Below are 17,849 nucleotides of genomic sequence, written 5' to 3'. Positions count from 1 at the left end.
AATACCAACATGGGCCAGTGAAGTGACGTCCTCCACAACTAGACTGAAGAACAAAAGGACAGCAACTTGTCTGTTCCCCTTCCCTGATTCCCCAATCCCCAAATAAAAAAAAAAGAAATTTTGAGGTGAAGTTTCCTGATGTCTGTAATTTCCTAATACACTAAATAAAAATTCCTAATACACACACACACACAAAATGTATATATGTGTAAGGAAGGGAGGGGGAGAGAAAGATGTAAGGAAAGGGAGAGGGAGGGAAAGGGGTAAAGAAAGTGTGAGAGCACCAATGTGGCAAAATATTTGACAAATATAAGTAAAAGTCATACTGGTGTTCACTGTATCACTCTTTCAACTTTTCTGTAGGTATGGAATTATACCAAATAAAAAAGTTAGAGTAAAAAAAAAAAAGCAACATTAACCCAAACTCTTGGCTATCCAGTGTAAATTTTGCAGTGTCCTGTAAAGCAATTCCAAGTGCTGGTTACAAGCACAGACTTCAACATGAAACTGGGTTATGTTCTGGCCGCATGATGATGGACAAATAACCTAACCTCTCTATAATATTGGGTTGTCGGAAGTCATGACATATTTTTTCTGTTTTTCGTTGCAAAAATGCATCATGACTTTTCCGACAACCCAATAGTCTGAATGTGTCCTCCCCAAATTCATGTTGATTCCTAACTCCCAAAGATGATGGTATAGGAGGTGGGGCCTTTAGTAGGAGGTGATTAGGTCATGAGGGCAGTCTTCATGAATGGGCTTACAAAAAACAGCTCCAGAGAGATCCCTATCCCCTTCCACCATATGAGGACACAGTAAGACACCGGCTATGAACAAGGAAGAGGGCCCTCCCCAGAATGTCACCATGCTGGTGCCTTGAGCTTGGATTTCCCAGACTCTAAAATTGTAAGAAACAAATTTCTGTTGTTGATAAGCCAGCACCAGCCTGTGGTATTTTGTTACAGCAGCTGGACAGACTGTCACTCCCTAAACTTCAACTGTAAAATAGGGATTATACAGTACTACACCATGGGAACTATTATTGAGGATTAAATAAGTTATTATTATGCTCTCATGATAACACATTCTTTGTTTACTTAACTACCTTTTAAGTATGGAGAAACTGAACAAATTTTTAGCCTGTGTCATGCCAACTAGCTTATAGGCTACAATAACTTTATTAGAACTTTACCAAGCATATCCAAATTCAAACAAAAGACTTAAAATGCATTCCATCTGAATCATTTTTCTGTCTGGCTTCTTTCACACAGCATAATGTTTCAAAGTTCATCCATTCTGTAGCATATATCAGTACTTCACGCTTTATGGCTGATTAATATTCCTTTGTATGATATACAATATTTTATCCATTTATCAATGAAGACACCTGGATTGCTTCCACTTTTTGGCTATTGTGAACATTGCTTGCTATGAACATCTGTGTACAAGGTTTTGTGTGGACATGTTTTTATTTCCACTGGAAACAGAATTGCTAAATCAAATGGTGACTGTTTAACCGTCTAAAGAACTGCGAGACTTTTCCAAAATAGCTACTCCATTTTACATTCCCACTCAGTATATGAGGGTTCCAGTTTCTCCACACTTGTTATTATCTGACTTTTTTTACTATAGTCACCCTAGTGGATATGATCTGTTATCTCATTGTGGTTTTGACTGCATTTTCTCAGTAACTAATCGATGTAGAGCATTTTCTCGTCTAGGCCATTTGTGTATCTTCTTTGGAAACATGTCTATTGCAATCCTTTGTCCATTTTTGAATTGGGTTATTTGTCATTTATCATTGAGTTGTAAGTTTTTTATATATTCTAGATATAATTACTTTATCAGATATGATTTACAACCACCAACTGCTTTTGTACAGCCTGCAAACTAAGAATGGTTGTAACACTGGTAAATATTTGGGAAAAACTCAAGAGTAATATTTTATGACCCATGACAATTATGTGACTCAGGTATCAGTGTCCATAAAGTTTTATTGTAGTACAGCTGTACCCATTCATTTACATAATGTCCATGGCTGCTTTTGCCATACAAGGGCAAAGTTGAGTAATTGTGACAGTCTGCAAACTGGAAAATCTTTCCTACCTGGTCCTTTTTGGTCAATGCCTGCTATATCTTCTGACTTCCAAGAATCAGAATATTAAATCTAAAGGCTTGATTAAATTTAAATTCAGCTATTTTGACAAGACTACTTCAGAGCTTATAGCTTCATGTTGCATACACCTGGTTGTCCCTCTTTTAGGGATGGTGAGGTTCATAGGGGCTTCAGGTGGTGTTTATGTACTTCATGTTTGTCCCCTCCCCCCAAATTCATATGCTGAAGCCCAGTCCCCAACATGACTATTTGGAGATAGGGCCTTTACAGAATTAAGGTTAAATGAGGTCATAAGAATGGGGTTCTAATCCATGGGGCTGGTGTCCTTATAAGAGGAGGAGATGCCAGAGAGTGCTCGCTCCGCTCTGTGAGTGCACGGTAAGAAGGTGGCCAGCCTTCTGCAAGCCAGGAACACAGTCCTCCCCAGAACACAACCATGATGGGCACCCTGATGTTGAACTTCCAGCTTCCAAGACTGAGAAAAAATAAACATCTGTTGTTTAAGCCACACAGGAAAAAAAAAATGCATTCCATGTAAGGACCAATTAAAATAAATCCACCATTAGCACAAATTACAGAGCTAACTTACTCTGAAGTACCTGTCAAATGGTTGAAGCAGCAGCTTCTCACAGCTTACATCTGCTCCTTCCTCAAAATACTAGTGGGTTATGTGTCAGGAACAGGCACAGGCTGCCTTGTTCCCAAAAATGTCAATCTTTGCATTAAAATGCAATGCCATCAAGCTATAAGTACCTCTTAAATTCTGGTATTTTCTGGGATCTCATCTCAGCTCTCTCATCACTAGGCTAGTTTGCCCAAGGTGATCTCATACCTTTATCATGGACTGAACCCCCTACATGTGCAGCGTACTCTAAAACCTAAATACCCCTGCCTCTCTCTAGAAATGCAGATTCATTTAGCCAACTAGCTGCTACACATTTCCAAAAGTGAACTCTCTGCCAACACTCCTCTAACAGCCAAATCTGCCCCCATTTTTAATGATAAATATGTTACAACTGTACATGATTCAATATATGTATTATAAAATAATCACAGTAAGTCTAATTAACATCCATCAAATTACAAATGTTTTTCTTGTGATGGGGACTTTTAAGATTAGTAACAATATAAAATATAGTATTATTAACTATAGTCAGCATGCTGTATATTACATCGCCAAAGCTTAGTTGTTTCATAACTGGAAGTTTGTACCTTTTGTCCACCTTTACCCATTTCACCCACCCCCCACCCCCACCTCTGGCAACTACCAATCTATACTATTCATCTGAGCTTGGTTTTTCTTTTTTATAGATTCCACATAAGTGTGATCATACTTATGTTTGTCTTTCTCTGACTTATTTTCCTTAGCATAATGCCCTCAAGGTCCATTCTCTATTCATGTTGTCACAAATGACAGGATTTCCTTCTTTTCATGGCTGCATAATATTTCATTGTGTGCGCGTGCATGTATGTAACATTTTCTTTATCCATTCATTTGTTGCTGAACACTTAGGTTGTTTTCTTGTCTTGGCTACTGTGAATAATGCTGCAATGAACATGAGGAAGCAGGTATCTCTTCAAGACAGTGATTTCATTTCCTTCAGAGAGATACCCAGAAGTGGGACTGCTGGGTCATATGGGAGTTCTATTTTTTTTTTTTAAAGATTTTATTGGGGAATTGGGGGAGGGGAACAGACAAGTTGCTGTCCTTTTGTTCTTCAGTCTAGTTGTGGAGGACATCACTTCACTGGCCCATGTTGGTATTATCATTGCGCTCTTCCTGGTCGCCGGCTTCTGGACGGCGGCTCTTGGCAGCTCAACACCAGCTGCCAGCTGCTCATGCTGGCTGCCAGCCACACACAGTAGCTTATGGCAGCCCACTGCAGCAGGGGCTGCAGCCTATGCCGGCACCGGTGCCTCACAGCAGCCCAGTTCCAGGTCGGGCTGTTGTTCACCATCTTAGCTGTAGAGGGCAGTGTCAGTGGCCCCGTGTGGGATTCGAACCGGGGCCCTGCTGCTCAGAGCTAGCGTCCCAACCAACAGCTCTTAACCAACACGCCATTCAGTCGGCCCCATTTTTAATTTCTTGAGGAACCTCCATAGTGTTTTCCACAGTGGCTGTACCAATTTACATTCTCACCAACAATGCACCAGGGCTCCCTTTTCTCCAAATCCTTGCCAACACTTATTTCGTCTTTTTGATGACAGCCATTCTAACAGGTATGAGGTAATATCTCATTATGGTTTTGGTTTCATTTCCCTGATGATTAGTGGTGTTGAGCACCTTTTCATGTATCTGTTGGCCAGTTGTATAACTTCTTTGGAAAAAATGTCTATTCAGTTCCTGTGCTCATTTTTTAATCAGATTTTTTTTCTATTGAGTTGTATGAATTCTTTATATATTTTGGATATTAATCCTTTATCAGATATATACTTTGAAAACATTTTCTCCCATTCAGTAGGTTGTCTTTTCATTTTGTTGATGGTTTGTTTCCCTTGCTGTGCAGCTTTTTATTATTATTATTTTTTTTATTATTGGGGAATTGGGGAAGGGGACAGCCAAGTTGTTGTCCTTCAATCTTAGTTGTGGAGGGCGCAGCTAGCTCAGCTCCAAGTCCAGTCGCCATCCAGCTGCCCATTGGCAGCTCGCCGGCTGCTCAGCTCAAGGTGTCGTGTTCAATCTTAGTTTCAGGTGGCCGTAGCCCACCATCCCATGCGGGAGTTGAACCAGAAACCTTGTTGTTAGGAACACGTGCTCTCACCAGCTGAGCAATCCTGCCACCTGTTGGCAGCTCAGCTCGGGCGCAGCTCACTGACCCATTTGGGAATCGAACCAGTGACCCTCTTGCTCAGAGCTTGCACTCTTAACCAACTGAGCCACTCAGCTGGCCCTGTTGTGCAGCTTTTTAATTTGATGTAATCCCACTTGTTTATTTTTGCTTTTGTTACCTTTGCTTTTGGTGTCAAGTCCAAAAAAATCATCACCAAGACAATGTCAAGGAGCTTACTGCATGTTTTCTTCTAGGAGTTTTTTTTCTTTTTTTTTTTTTAAGCTGAGCCATCCTGCCACCTGTTGGCAGCTCAGCAGCAGCTCAGCTCGGGCTGGGCATCGTATTGCTGTTGCTGAGCTCACTCTTGGGCGAGCTCTTAACCAATTGAGCCACTCAGCCGGCCCTCTTCTAGTAGTTTTATGGTTCAGGTCTTAAGTTCAAGTCTTTAATCCATTTTAATTTTTGTGTACAGTGTAAGACAGTGCTCCAGTTTCACTCTGGCATGTGGCTGTCCAGTTTTCCCGAGACCATATATTGAAGAGACTTTCCTTTCCCCATTGTATGTTCTTGGTTCCTTTGTTGTAAATTAATTAGCTGTATATGCATGGGTTTATTCTGGGCTCTCTATTCTGTTCCATTAATCTATTATATGTGTCTGTTTTAATGCTAATACCACACTGTTTTGATTACTATAGCCTTGCAATGTTGTTTGGAATCAGAAAATATGATGTCTTGTTTTGTTCTTTCTCAAGATTGTTTTGGATATTCAAGGTCTCTTGTAGTTCCACACAAATTTTAGGATTGTTTGTTCTACCTCTGTGAAAAATGCCACTGGAATTTTGATAGGGAGTGCACTGAACCTATAGATTGCTTTGAGTACTGTAGACATTTTAACAATATTAATTCTTCCAACCCATGATTATGGAATATCTTTCCACTTATGTGCCTTCAAATTCTTTCATCAATGTCTTAGTTTTCAGTGGATAGGACTTTTACCTCCTTGGTTAATTTCTAGGTATTTTACTTTTTGATGAAATTGTAAATGGGATGGTTTTCTTAATTTCTCTTTCTGGATAGTTCATTAGTGTACTGAAACACAACTCACTTTTGTATATTAATTTGTATCCTGCAACTTTACTGAATTTATTAATTAGTTCTAACAGTTTTTGGTGGAGTGTTTAGAGTCTTCTATGTATATCATGTCACCTGCAGATAGTGACAGTTTCTTCCTTTCTAATTTTAATAACTTCTTTTTCCTTGCCTAATTGCTCCACTAGGACTTCCAATACTACATTGAATAAGTGACGAGGAAACACTTTCAGTGTTTCACCATTGAGTATGTTAGCTGTGGGCTTATAATATATGGCCTTTATTATGTTTAGGTGCATTCCCTCTATACCCACTTTGTTTAGTTTTTATCATAAGTGAATATTGAATTTTGTCAAATACTTTTTCTGCATCTATTGAGATGATCGTGATTTTTATCCTTCGTCAATGTGGTGTATCACATTAACTGATTTGCAAATGTTGAAACATCCTTGCATCCCTGAAATAAATTCCACTGGATTATGGTGTGTGATCCTTTTAACGTATTATTGAATTTGGTTTGCTAATATTTTGTCAAGGGTTTCTGCATCTATGTTCATTAGGGATATAGGCCTGTAATTTTCTTGAAGTATCCTTGTTGATTTTAGTATCAGGGTTATGCTGGACTCATAAAATGAGTTTGGAAGTGCTCCCTCCTCTTCTATTTTTTGGAAGAGTTTGAGAAAAAAGGGGTATTAATTCTTCTTTAAATGTTTGGTAGAATTTACCAGTGAAGCCATTGGATCCTGAACTTTTATATGCTGGGAGTTTTTAATTATTGATTCAATCTCTTTACTAATGATGGGTCTGTTCAAATTTTCTATTTCTTCATGATTCAGTCTTGGTAGGTTATATATTTCCAGGAATTTATCCATTTCTTCTAGGTTGTCCTATTTGTTGGTGTATAATTGTTCATAACAGTGTCTTATGATCCTTTGTTTTCCTGTGGTACCAGTTGTGATGTCTCCTTCATTTCTGATTTTGAGTCCTCTCTCTTTTGTTCTTGGTGAGTCTAACTAAAGGTTTATCTATTTTAGCTTAAAAAAACAAAACAACAGCTTAGTTTCCTTGATTTTTTTCTATTGTCTTTTAGTCTCCATTTATTTCTGCTGATATTTGTTATTTTCATCCTTCTACTAACTTTGGGCTTAGTCTGTTCGTCTTTTTCTAGTTCCTTGAGGTATAAAGTTAAGTAAAGATCTTTCTTGTTTCTTAATGTAGGCTTATCACTATGAACTTCCCTTTTTGAACTGCTTTTGCTGCATCCAATACGTTTCGTATTTTATGTATTATATTTCCATTTTCATTTGTCTCGAATTTAGTTTTCTTTTGATTTCTTCTTTGACTCACTGATTGTTCAGTAGTATGTTATTTAATCTCCACATATTGGTACATTTTCCAGTTTCCTAACTCCTGTCAGCCCTTCAAGATTCAGCTGGAGCATCACTCCCTGACAATCTTTCCAGATCGCCACTGTGCTTCTAAGGCATAACTTTGTTCATTCCTCTAGCTCAGTATTCATCAGGCTGCAGTATCAGATTGATTATTCTAAGCTCTCTGAAAGTAAGAATTATGTCTTTTTCTTTTACACCCCCAGTACCTATACTATAGCTATTCATATGCTGGTTGAATTAATCTCTTGAGATTCAATTCAAACTTTACCTCCTCTGAAAAGCTGACTCTGGTTCTATCATTTAGAGTTAACTTTCCCTCCATCTTGCTCTCATATTACTTTCTATCACCACCTTGTAACACTTATGACCTTGTAATTTATTTAGTCTTTTGTAATCTATAATAAAACACGAGCTCCTTGAGGACAGAGACAATGTCCCATTTATCTTGGTATCTTTAGCATTTAACAATATCTAACAAATAATGAGCATCTATTAAATGTTCAAGGAAAGGAATGAGTTGTCCTTTTCATAAATTTTCATGATGTTAGGTATTATTTTGGAAGCAGTTCTACAAACCTGATTTGAAGATCTATTATAAAAATACAGAAGGACCAGAAACTAAGAGAAGACCTTCTAACAGAGAGCTATCCTGGGAAGAAAACATATAGATAATGTTTTTTCTAACACAGGCTAAAAATAAACTGATAGTTTCTCTGATTTCTAAGCTAATAGTATAAGACAGGCTCGTAATGTACCAAAGCAATTAGATAACAGGATTACGTCTGTGTTAGGTGAGAAAAGCTAGACTGGTAAAATGAAACAGTGGCAAGTGAATGCCTGTTATTCTTAATTGAAAATCTATAATCTTCCTAGGGGGCCTCATGTGACAGATTGTATGTGTACATAGGTAAGGCTCAATTTGTATCCCCTACTGTGGGCACTGAGCAAAACACAAGTCAACAATAAATAACAGCATAGAACAGAGAAAACAGAAGAGACTCTCAAAGCCTAGAAAACATTACAGATCTGACTAGATCCTATGGCTAAATCCAGCCAGTCCACTAAATTGAAAAGACAATTGCCATTTCCCAACCTATAAGAAACCAAGAGACAGAAAAAGTTATGAAAGCAATGCTAATTCCAAAGAAGAAAATAGAGCACAAAGAAATCAAGCACCACTTTCTCTCTGCCAATATTAACTTCAATGCTGTTCTGTTATTTACGAGCACTAGAGAACATTATTTAGAGACTAGTAATTTGATCGTGTTTAATATAGACTGTCTTCTGTGAGGTAGGCTATGCTTGCTGACTGGCCACCAAACAGGTGTAAATACATCCCAGCTACATGGAATGTATGCTCATTTAGTATCTGCAGATAACTCTTTGTCCCTCTTCTATATTATCTGCTAACCCTAAGTGAAGTAGGATATTGAAGCTAGCCTAAGACTCCATTAAGTTCAATCTCAAGTCTTTACATTTTAAATCAAAAGATGTATCAAGAAGTAATACTGTACTTAAACTTAAGAGGTATCTCCAAAAGGCAGTTAGTTGTCTTATATACTAAAAGGAAACAGACCATCAACTCCATTTTACATATTAAAAACAATGATTCAGTGGAGTTAATGATGGCTAACCAAGCAAAGCCTCAGAGAATTTCAAGCAGGGTTAAAAATTCAAAGTTTTAAGCATTGGCTCTGATTTTACTTCTTCACAAAGCCTACACAGAAACCAAATAGGTTTGTATTCTTTCAATAGTCCTCCTTACTAGTCAAATAACTTAATTTTTCAGCAATCATAGTCATTCAGTTCAAAAGAAAGAAGAAATTTCTGCACTACCATATAGGGAAAATACTTCAAGTGCAAACCCTCTTGGTCTTTCCCTTTCTTCACAGTCAAAACTACTGCCAGGATGGAGAATAAAACACACAAAAAATAAATTTTAAACCAAATAACCCTGAAGCGAAAATGAGAATCGGAAAGAGAAATAATGTAAGGCTGAAGATACCTCAATAATGGCAAAGGTAAAACTTTGATGGTACAGGCAGCAAAGGCAAAAACTTAGTTCAGAAGTTCAGTTATTGGCCTTAGTATAGCTCTGGCCCAAATCAAGACTTGAACAATGATCTCTCTTGGGTATGGTGTTAGCTAGGAGGGGGAAAAACAATTGGCAAAAATCACAATCTAGAACATATCGGGGTGCCAAAAAAATGTATAGAAGTGGACACTTTGGTCAACATTGCTCAAGCAGTAGTTCACCGTAATCAGGTGTCTGGACCCTGATGGTAACCACTTTGAGCACCTCTTATAATTGCAGAAGTCAAACGTGACTTGTATTCATCTTTTGTTATCAGTATATATTGAGTATTACAATTTTAATACAGTTTTCCTTTCTTTTTTTTTTTTTTTTAAAGATTTTTATTGGGGAATTGGGGGAATGGGAACAGTGCTGGGGGATTGGCGAAGGGGAACAGACAAGTTGCTGTCGTTTTGTTCTTCAGTCTAGTTGTGGAGGACGTTGCTTCACTGGCCCAAGTTGGCACCGTCATTGCGCTCTTCCCGGGCGAGGCAGATCAGTCGCCGGCTTCTGGATGGCCGCTCACTGCGGCTGCTGGCCGCTCACGCTGGCTGCTGGCTACACATGGTAGCCCATGGCAACCCACTGCCACAGGGGCTGCAGCCTACGCCGCCGCCGGCGACTCACGGCAGCCCAGCTCCAGGTTGAGCTGTTGTTCAGCATCTTAGCTGTAGAGGGCAGTGTTCACTGGCCCTCATATGTGGGATCCGAACCGGGGCCCTCTGGCATCCCAAGCGAGTTCTTAACCATCGCGCCACTCGGCCGGCCCCAGTTTTCCTTTCTTAAAATGTGTATAGAGGGCCAGCCAAGTGGCTCCTTGGTTAAGAGTTGGCTTGGGAGTGCGAGCTCTGAGCAGCAGGGCTGCTGGTTCGGATTCCACATGTGCCAGTAAGCTGCGCCCTCTGCAGCTAAGATGGTGAGCAACAGCTCGACCTGGAGCTGGGCTGCCGTGAGTCGTGGGCGACGGCATAAGTTGCAGTGGGCTGTCGTGAGCTACCGTGAGTGGCCGGCAGCCAGCATGAGCAGCCGGCAGACAGCTCGAGCTGCCGTGAGTGGCCATTCAATGTCCGGTGACTAATATGCCTCAGCCGGGAAGAGTGCAATGGTCACAACACCAACATGGGCCAGTGAAGCAACGTCCTCCACAACTAGACTGAAGAACAAAAGGACAGCAACTTGTCTGTTCCCTCCCCCAACTCCCCAATAAAATCTTTATTAAAAAAAAAATGTGTATAATTTTTTTGGCACTCTCTGTATACCTCTAGAACATAGATAGCCTCATGTCATCTAGTTTCTTTCTTTCTTACTCTTTTCCTTCCAGCTAGTAGGGAATAAGATGAAAATCACATGCTTTAGAGAGTTCTTCTGGCACAGGAAGAGATAAAAATCCTAGCAAATTTAACTTCAGTGTGAGCAGAAAATCAGAATGAAATGTACAGAGGGAAATATAGTAAGGTAAAGACAAAGAGGAACCCACCTTTGTGGAAACTGGTTCAAAAGAGGCAGACGAAATGAGAGGTTTGGGATACCCTGAAAAGGTTCCAGAATATGATACTTAAACCAGTGAGCATTCTTGTTTTTGTTGTTTTGGGGTGGACAGGCGTCTAAGGAAACAATGGTGTATCCTAAATTCAAGTTGAAATTGGAAGAGTGAAAAAACAAGTAATTAATCTGTAGCTGAAGCCTAAACCTGAAAGCAAAGGGGAAACTGCAAAATATAAGGCAGGGGAGGTAAAGCAACATTTTTTCTCCAGATGAGAGGTGCTAGTTTCCAGAACTAAAAAAGTAGAAATGCTGATGGAGAAAAACAGAAAGATTCAAGAGAGATTGAGCAGATAAGAGTCTACATAACTTTAGGATTATTGATGTTAAAAAGTAAGGACTCAAGTATCACATCCAAGTTTCTGGCTTATGCAACTAGATGGAATCATTAGCAGAAAAAAGAACTCAGAAAGAACACGTTTCCATGGAAGAAATATTTTTGCTTTGGTCATGTTGAATTTGAGGTGCTGTATGACAGTCAAATGGAGATGTTTAAGAGACCACTGAATCAACAAACCTAGAGCTAAGGCAAAAGATGAGAACTGGAGACAGAGACTGAAAAATTGTCAGCTTATAGTAATAGATGCTAAGTGAAGCCATCAGGGTGGCTGAGACTAACAGACAGACTGTGTAGAGCAATGTTTTTCAAATCATCCAAGACAACTCACCAGAGATATCAGAAACACCCTGAATGTTTGTTAACATACAAATTCCTGGGCTCCATCCCAAGCCCACTAAATCAAAATCTCTGGGAGTTTAAGACCCAGAATCCTACATTTGATTCATTCATTCAGTAAATGTGTGCTGAGTGACTATTCTAGGCACTAAGAATATAGCAGTTATAAAATAAATAAGGTCCCTGTTCTCATAGGGTTTAAGTTCTAGGTGTGAGCCAGACTACAGATAAGAAAACAAACAAGATAACTAAAGATAGTGGTAAGTGCTATGGAGATGTTAAGAGGAATGTGATGAAATACAAAGGGGAGGTTAACTACAGTAATTTGGATAAGATGGTCAGGGAAGGTCTATGGAGGAATCGTCTGAGCTGTGACTTGAATAATGAGAAGAGGTAAGTCAGGTGAAGATCTGGGAGAACGGCGTTTCAGGCAGAATGGACTATAAGCGCAAAGGCCCTAGGGCAGAAAAAAGCCACTATGGCCAGGGCATAGTAAGGTTAGGAAAGTGTGGTACAAAGTAGGTCAGAGACTCTAGCAGGCGCCAGATCATGAAGGGTTTCATAAGCCACATTCTTAACAAATTCTCCAAGAGATGTTGATGCTGTTAAGGTTTAAGAATCAGAGGTAAAAAGAGAATACAACAGAAACCTCAAGGAAAATACACATTTAAGGGATGAACAGGAGAAAAAGAGCCAGGAATGCAAGTGGAAAAGACGTTGTGTCACTGAAACATTTCAAGAAAAAGGATCAACAGTGACAAATGCTGCAGAGAAACCAAATAAGGATGAAAATGGGTCCATTAGGCCTAACAAGGACCACCATGTTCTTTCAATTGATTTTTTTTTTAGTTGAGCCATCCTGCCACCTGTTGGCAGCTCAGTGGCAGCTCAGCTCAGGCCGGGAATCGAACCGGCGACCCTGTTGCTCAGCGCTCCTTTCAATTGATTTTCATGGCTGCTGGCAGCTGCTGCCACCAATAGCATTAGAAACTCTAAGTGACCACTTAATCACTTAGGTATACATTCACCTGCTACCCACCCATACCACACTTTTTCCTGGAAGTTAGCAGCTGGTTACCATCCTAAGTTTTCTTCTCTTTTCTCACAGACTCACAAAGCAAAGTTAAGGAGAAAGAACAATATATGAGTATAGGGAGAAAATGTATTTCAAATATATCCATTATTAAGTCTGGATTGTCACTGCCTTGATTACTTCCCTCCTAATTCTGTTATGAAGCTTACAGAAAGAAAGTTTCACAAGTCTGAACCACCCTTCTCCAAGGCATAAAGAACTACCTGGTGCCCATTGCTGCTCACATGCCAAAATCATGCATAAATTCTTGCAACTGACATATGCAACACAAACACTGTCCCCACAAAAAATATGAACTGCATATTTGGAAAATCTAGTATTTTAATATAAATGTTGACATCACTTCAAGGTTCAACAAGCTTTTAGGAAAGAGAAAAGTACTCTGCAATTATAAAATATAGTTTTGATCATTATTAATAAACACTGCAGCACAAATGTTATCACTATGAAATATACCAAAAGCATCCACACAAGAAAGATAATGGAACAAGTGGCAGAGGAAACTAGTTAATGAAATTAAAACTGTCTATTCTCTACATTAGACAAGAACTGTATAGAAGACTAATAGTGGGAGCAAAAATACCTCCAAAAGATCAAGACAGAACTTGACTAGCCTGCAGACCAGTTTTTCTTTTTCTTTTCCCACTACAGGCTAATAATCAACAAAAAGCAACTAGAAATAAACTGAGTTCTCTTAAACCCTGCTGATTCTCTTTACACTTCTAGCTCTATAGGATAAAGACTTAAGTTGAGATCTTTTGGGACCTCAGAATAATTAATTACATGGGTGCAAAATTATAATTTTTACTTGTTTGCAAGATTCTGAGGTCTTCAGTGTTAAAAAAAAAGCTATAAAATATACTATTAATGCCTATAGAGAAATGAAATAATCAGAACATCGGTCTAAGTTAAGGAAGAGACCTAACGAGAGCATTTAACAACTAGCTTCATTTTTTCCCCCCAAGAAAATACCCACAAAGGCCTGAAAAGTACTTACCAGGAAAAATCGAAGTCTTTGACAATTTAGAAAAGTTACAATGTGATAAATAAGTAAGCAATTAAAGGAAATGAAAAGATTTTGATGCTTTTGTGATTAACAAACTAAAGAGAAATAGAATAAAATGAATACTTTAAAAATACAAAAAGTGTTTTGACTATTGAGAGACATGACTGACTAAAGCTTTTGCACATTTTCTCCTTACCCTCGCTCATTTCTAGGCTGAAGATTTCCAATTTGATCAGTTCTTTCTTTTTAAAGCACTCTGGGAGACATTGTCAAAGCTAGAAAGCTGAAACAGCTTTCCCAGTATGGGCTCAAACACCGGACTGAACAATTCACAAAAGATCCTGCAGAAAAGCAAAGAGAACACCTGGATTTAAGAAGCATCCCAGGATCTTTCCTTTCAGACATTCCAAGTAAAAATGATGAAATCACTGCAGATTATCATAATTAAGGGCTTTCAACATCAATTTTTTTAAAGTGTTGGAGAAAACAGATATATGTTAAGGAAATCTAAGGGAACTCAGAGAGGAGTAAAAACAAATTAAGGTTATGAAATCTTTCTATATCTGTTTTCAGAAATAAACTCAAACTTAAGAAGGAATGGACAGTGACTTCATTGGAGAAATGGAACAGGTGCTATACTGCTAAATTGGTAACCATGGTAAGAACAAGAGTTAACCACTAAAACACTATTAAGTGGAATGTTTTCTACACAGGGTGAGAAGGATACAGCTGGAGGAAAATACTGAGGCCACTGTGTATGAAGAAGGTCTCTAAAATTAGACCCACCAACTGTATTCATGCACACATATTCAAGTCATGAGTCCAGTTATTTGTCCTATTGTAAGTTGGCAGCACATTCCACAGAGGTACACTCAGAGTCCCTTATCCAATCTTACAAGGAGGCATAGAAATACCTTAAACACACACACACACACACACACACACACACAGTTTTACAAAATTCTCTCCTCTGCACTTCCTGGGACCATGTAACCAAAATGCAACATTTATCCCTTCCCCAAAATCTGCTTTTTTCTGAAAGCTTTCCCTGAGTTCATGAAGCGATCTGGCACAGGAATAAGCACTTTCAGAAACCATTCAGAAAGCATTGCCTACACTTAAACCATTGTCAGTATTCAGCATTTATCTGCAAGAGGTGAGAACATAGCATGGAGATGTTTATTTCTGAGGCTTGAGAAAGACTTCCTAGAAACTTTGTGAAAGGTTATAAAAGGAGACAATAGAAGTTTGGTAGAAGCTTTTATCAATCTGGCTAAATTACGTCAGAAATTATTCACAAAATAAGAACTACTAACATATTTCTGAGGCTCTTTTTTACACTAATAATATTTGAACCAGATCCAGTCCAATAGATACAAGAGCCCCAATTCTTCTACCTCCCACCCCCAAACCATTCTCTCATTGGCCTGGCAACTTTCAAAGTCCTGGCAGAGGTTTAAGCAAAAACCTTAGGCTTTTGTCACCAGCATTACCACAAAGTGTTAAAAGCACTACCTCACCCTAAGCTGGAGAACAGTGGCCAGGACTGCCCCAAACCCAAAGAGAAATCTGATTCATCCAGGCCACTCTGGCCACAAGGTCAATGAAGGTAACAAATGCACCAATGAAGAAACAAGAAATGAAAAAATAAATGAGGTATAATCCACAGAACTCAGGGGGCCTGCTCCTTTTGATCCTCAGACTTAATCTAGAATTTAGTTGCTAAAAATGCCCCCCAAAATAGATTTGTGAAAAAAAGTATCAAATGTTCACCAGAACTGAACACTCCACCGTTGTTAGAGAAAGCTATTCTTATGGTTTTTGAGCTCATCTGCCTCCACATGAATGGGGGGAAAAAATCTAACCTATACAGCCTGGACTATAAATACTAACATCTTCAATATACTGAAAAATTCAAAGTGGAACCAGCTTGCTCAGCTCTCTGGGGCCAAAGAAGTAAAGATGGTGGTATTTGTCTCATCAGGGATGTGAACAAACCTCAAGGGAAGCGCCTGAAACAGTAGGTAAAAATCTAGCCACACGAGAATCTTCCTCTAAGACCACCAATGCCAAAGATCCCCTACACTCCATCCTCTCTGCTTTCAAAGTGCTTTCATTCAATGACCTGAAAGCTCAAAACCTGTCAAAAGAAAAATGTGACAAGAACTAACAGAAAAAAAAAAAATCTCAATTTCTTCCAATGAGTACCTTACAAAATGCTAGTGAAAATCTATTCCACACCTTCAAGGACAGCCAATCATGATCAGAAATTTACAAGAGAGTTTAAAAATAAAACTCCTCCTCTTTACCTATTCAGTCAATAAATTTGTTGAGCACCAAATGCAGGTCAAGTGCTATGCTCAGTGCTGAGGATACAGCAATTAACAAAACAGGACTATCTGCCCTCATGAAGCTTATTTTCTAACGAGGGAGACTAAATATATAGTAGAGGTTGATAAGGGGTAAGGAGACAAATAAAGCAGAGAAGTGGGATAGGAAGTTAAGTAAATGTATGTGGGGAGGGGCTTTGCAATTTAGACAGCCAAGGAAATGTCACTGTTAGAATAACATTTGATGAAAAACCTGAGGTGGTGAGGGTATAAGGCTGCGCAGTTTCACAAGGAAATGGTGACCCAGGACGATCCAGGGATTAAGTGCACAGATCCTGAGGCAGAAGTGTGCCTGGTATACTCAAGGAACAGCCAGAAGACCAGAGCTTCTATTGGGGGCAAAAGCGTGCTACAGATCTAGAGCTTTAAAGGTAATTGTAAATCTATGATTTTTATTCTGAGAAAGGAAGCCATCTCCTCTTCTGACTCCTTTTCCATTCAAAATATATCAGGCACCCTATTTTTATACATTCAAATTTTTAAAATTTTGTTTTAAATTGTGGAGAGCTACAGTATAGCTCATATGTTGGTCATAAAGACACCTAGAACTGCAACTCTGAAATTTAACTTTTACTGACAGTTCATCAGACCTTCAAGAAAGGTTCTCAGTTCTCTCAATCCTGTGGAGAAATGCAACAGGGGAAGAAAAATACGACTAAAAAGTGAGCTGAATTAACCTAATCTACCACTTTCTGCCACTAAACCATTTTTGTCTTGATGCTCCAGGCCCACAAAGGGAAAATAAACGAAATATTGAAGGAAGAAAACAAACAACAACAAAATCAGTAAAAACGAAGAGCCACAAAACTAATTCAAGTGCTAATTTGACTAGCCAAAAATACAATAAAATGCTAGGCATTTGTGACATTAAGTGGAACCTGTCACCTCCCTCTTCCCCAGTCTCCATGTTGCCTACCAACATCAGCCAGGACTCAGGCTTCTCAATTTTAGTTAAGTCTATATGAAAAAAATATATACAAGTACATTCATCCAACTGGGATCTAAATTTAAAAATTTCCCACACCTTTCTTTGATGTAATGAGCCTCTGGGGCTGTGTGTTATTCGGTAATGTCTCATCGTTATACAAGGACAATTCACTTTAAGTAAATAAATATTCTGTGGTATTACTAGGCTAACGGTCACAAATGTTGAAAATTTTTGGCTCTACAGGAAATCGAAATCGAGAAGAGTTTTCAGAGGCTCGAGTGAGTTATGAGCTTAGAGTAGGCCCAACTTTTAAGCTCCAGAAACATCTCCCTGTATGTTCCAACTCAAAACCCTGTCCCCCTAATAAACTCGGACACCGACATGATTTGAAACACTCCAACACCTTCCCCTCCCATTTTTCCAATGCTCGAAGGAAAACGGAGACCCAGGAAACACATGGAGTTAGTTCACCCCCAAGCCCTACCAGGGCGCAACAATTTTTAAGTCCCACCGCACAGGCCACAGGTAGCACCACCCCCGCCCTCCACCCCGCGCCCACTCGGGGAGTCTCTGGCGTCGGGGCCGTCCTTCTCGGGAGGCTCCGGCCCTGACCCACCGCCCCCGGCCCAGGCAGCTCCAGCGCGGGGAACCCAGGCCGGGGGCCTCCGCCCGCCCGTCCGCCACGCCCCCTCCCCACGGGCCGCCCGCGCCGCCCGCCCCCTCGGCCGGGAGGTGGCCTCACCTCACGCGGGCCGTAGTGGGGAGGGCGCCCG

General features: G+C 39.6%; 1 protein-coding gene across 3 annotated transcripts in view; it reads right to left on the bottom strand.

Moving 5' to 3' along the window:
• Positions 1-17,849, bottom strand: part of R3HDM2 (R3H domain containing 2) — a 144,600-nt gene extending 126,751 nt beyond the window's left edge. For all 3 annotated transcript variants that reach the window (XM_019657593.1, XM_019657591.1, XM_019657595.1), the window contains exon 1: positions 17,819-17,849. The gene's annotated coding sequence lies outside the window, so the exon portion shown is untranslated. The remainder of the gene's footprint in view (positions 1-17,818) is intronic.

This window comes from Hipposideros armiger, unplaced genomic scaffold (assembly GCF_001890085.2).
Source record: "Hipposideros armiger isolate ML-2016 unplaced genomic scaffold, ASM189008v1 scaffold_277, whole genome shotgun sequence".
Classification (NCBI taxonomy): Eukaryota; Metazoa; Chordata; class Mammalia; order Chiroptera; family Hipposideridae; genus Hipposideros; species Hipposideros armiger.
Note: the sequence above shows the minus strand (reverse complement) of the source record. Positions and strands in the feature narration are given on the sequence as shown.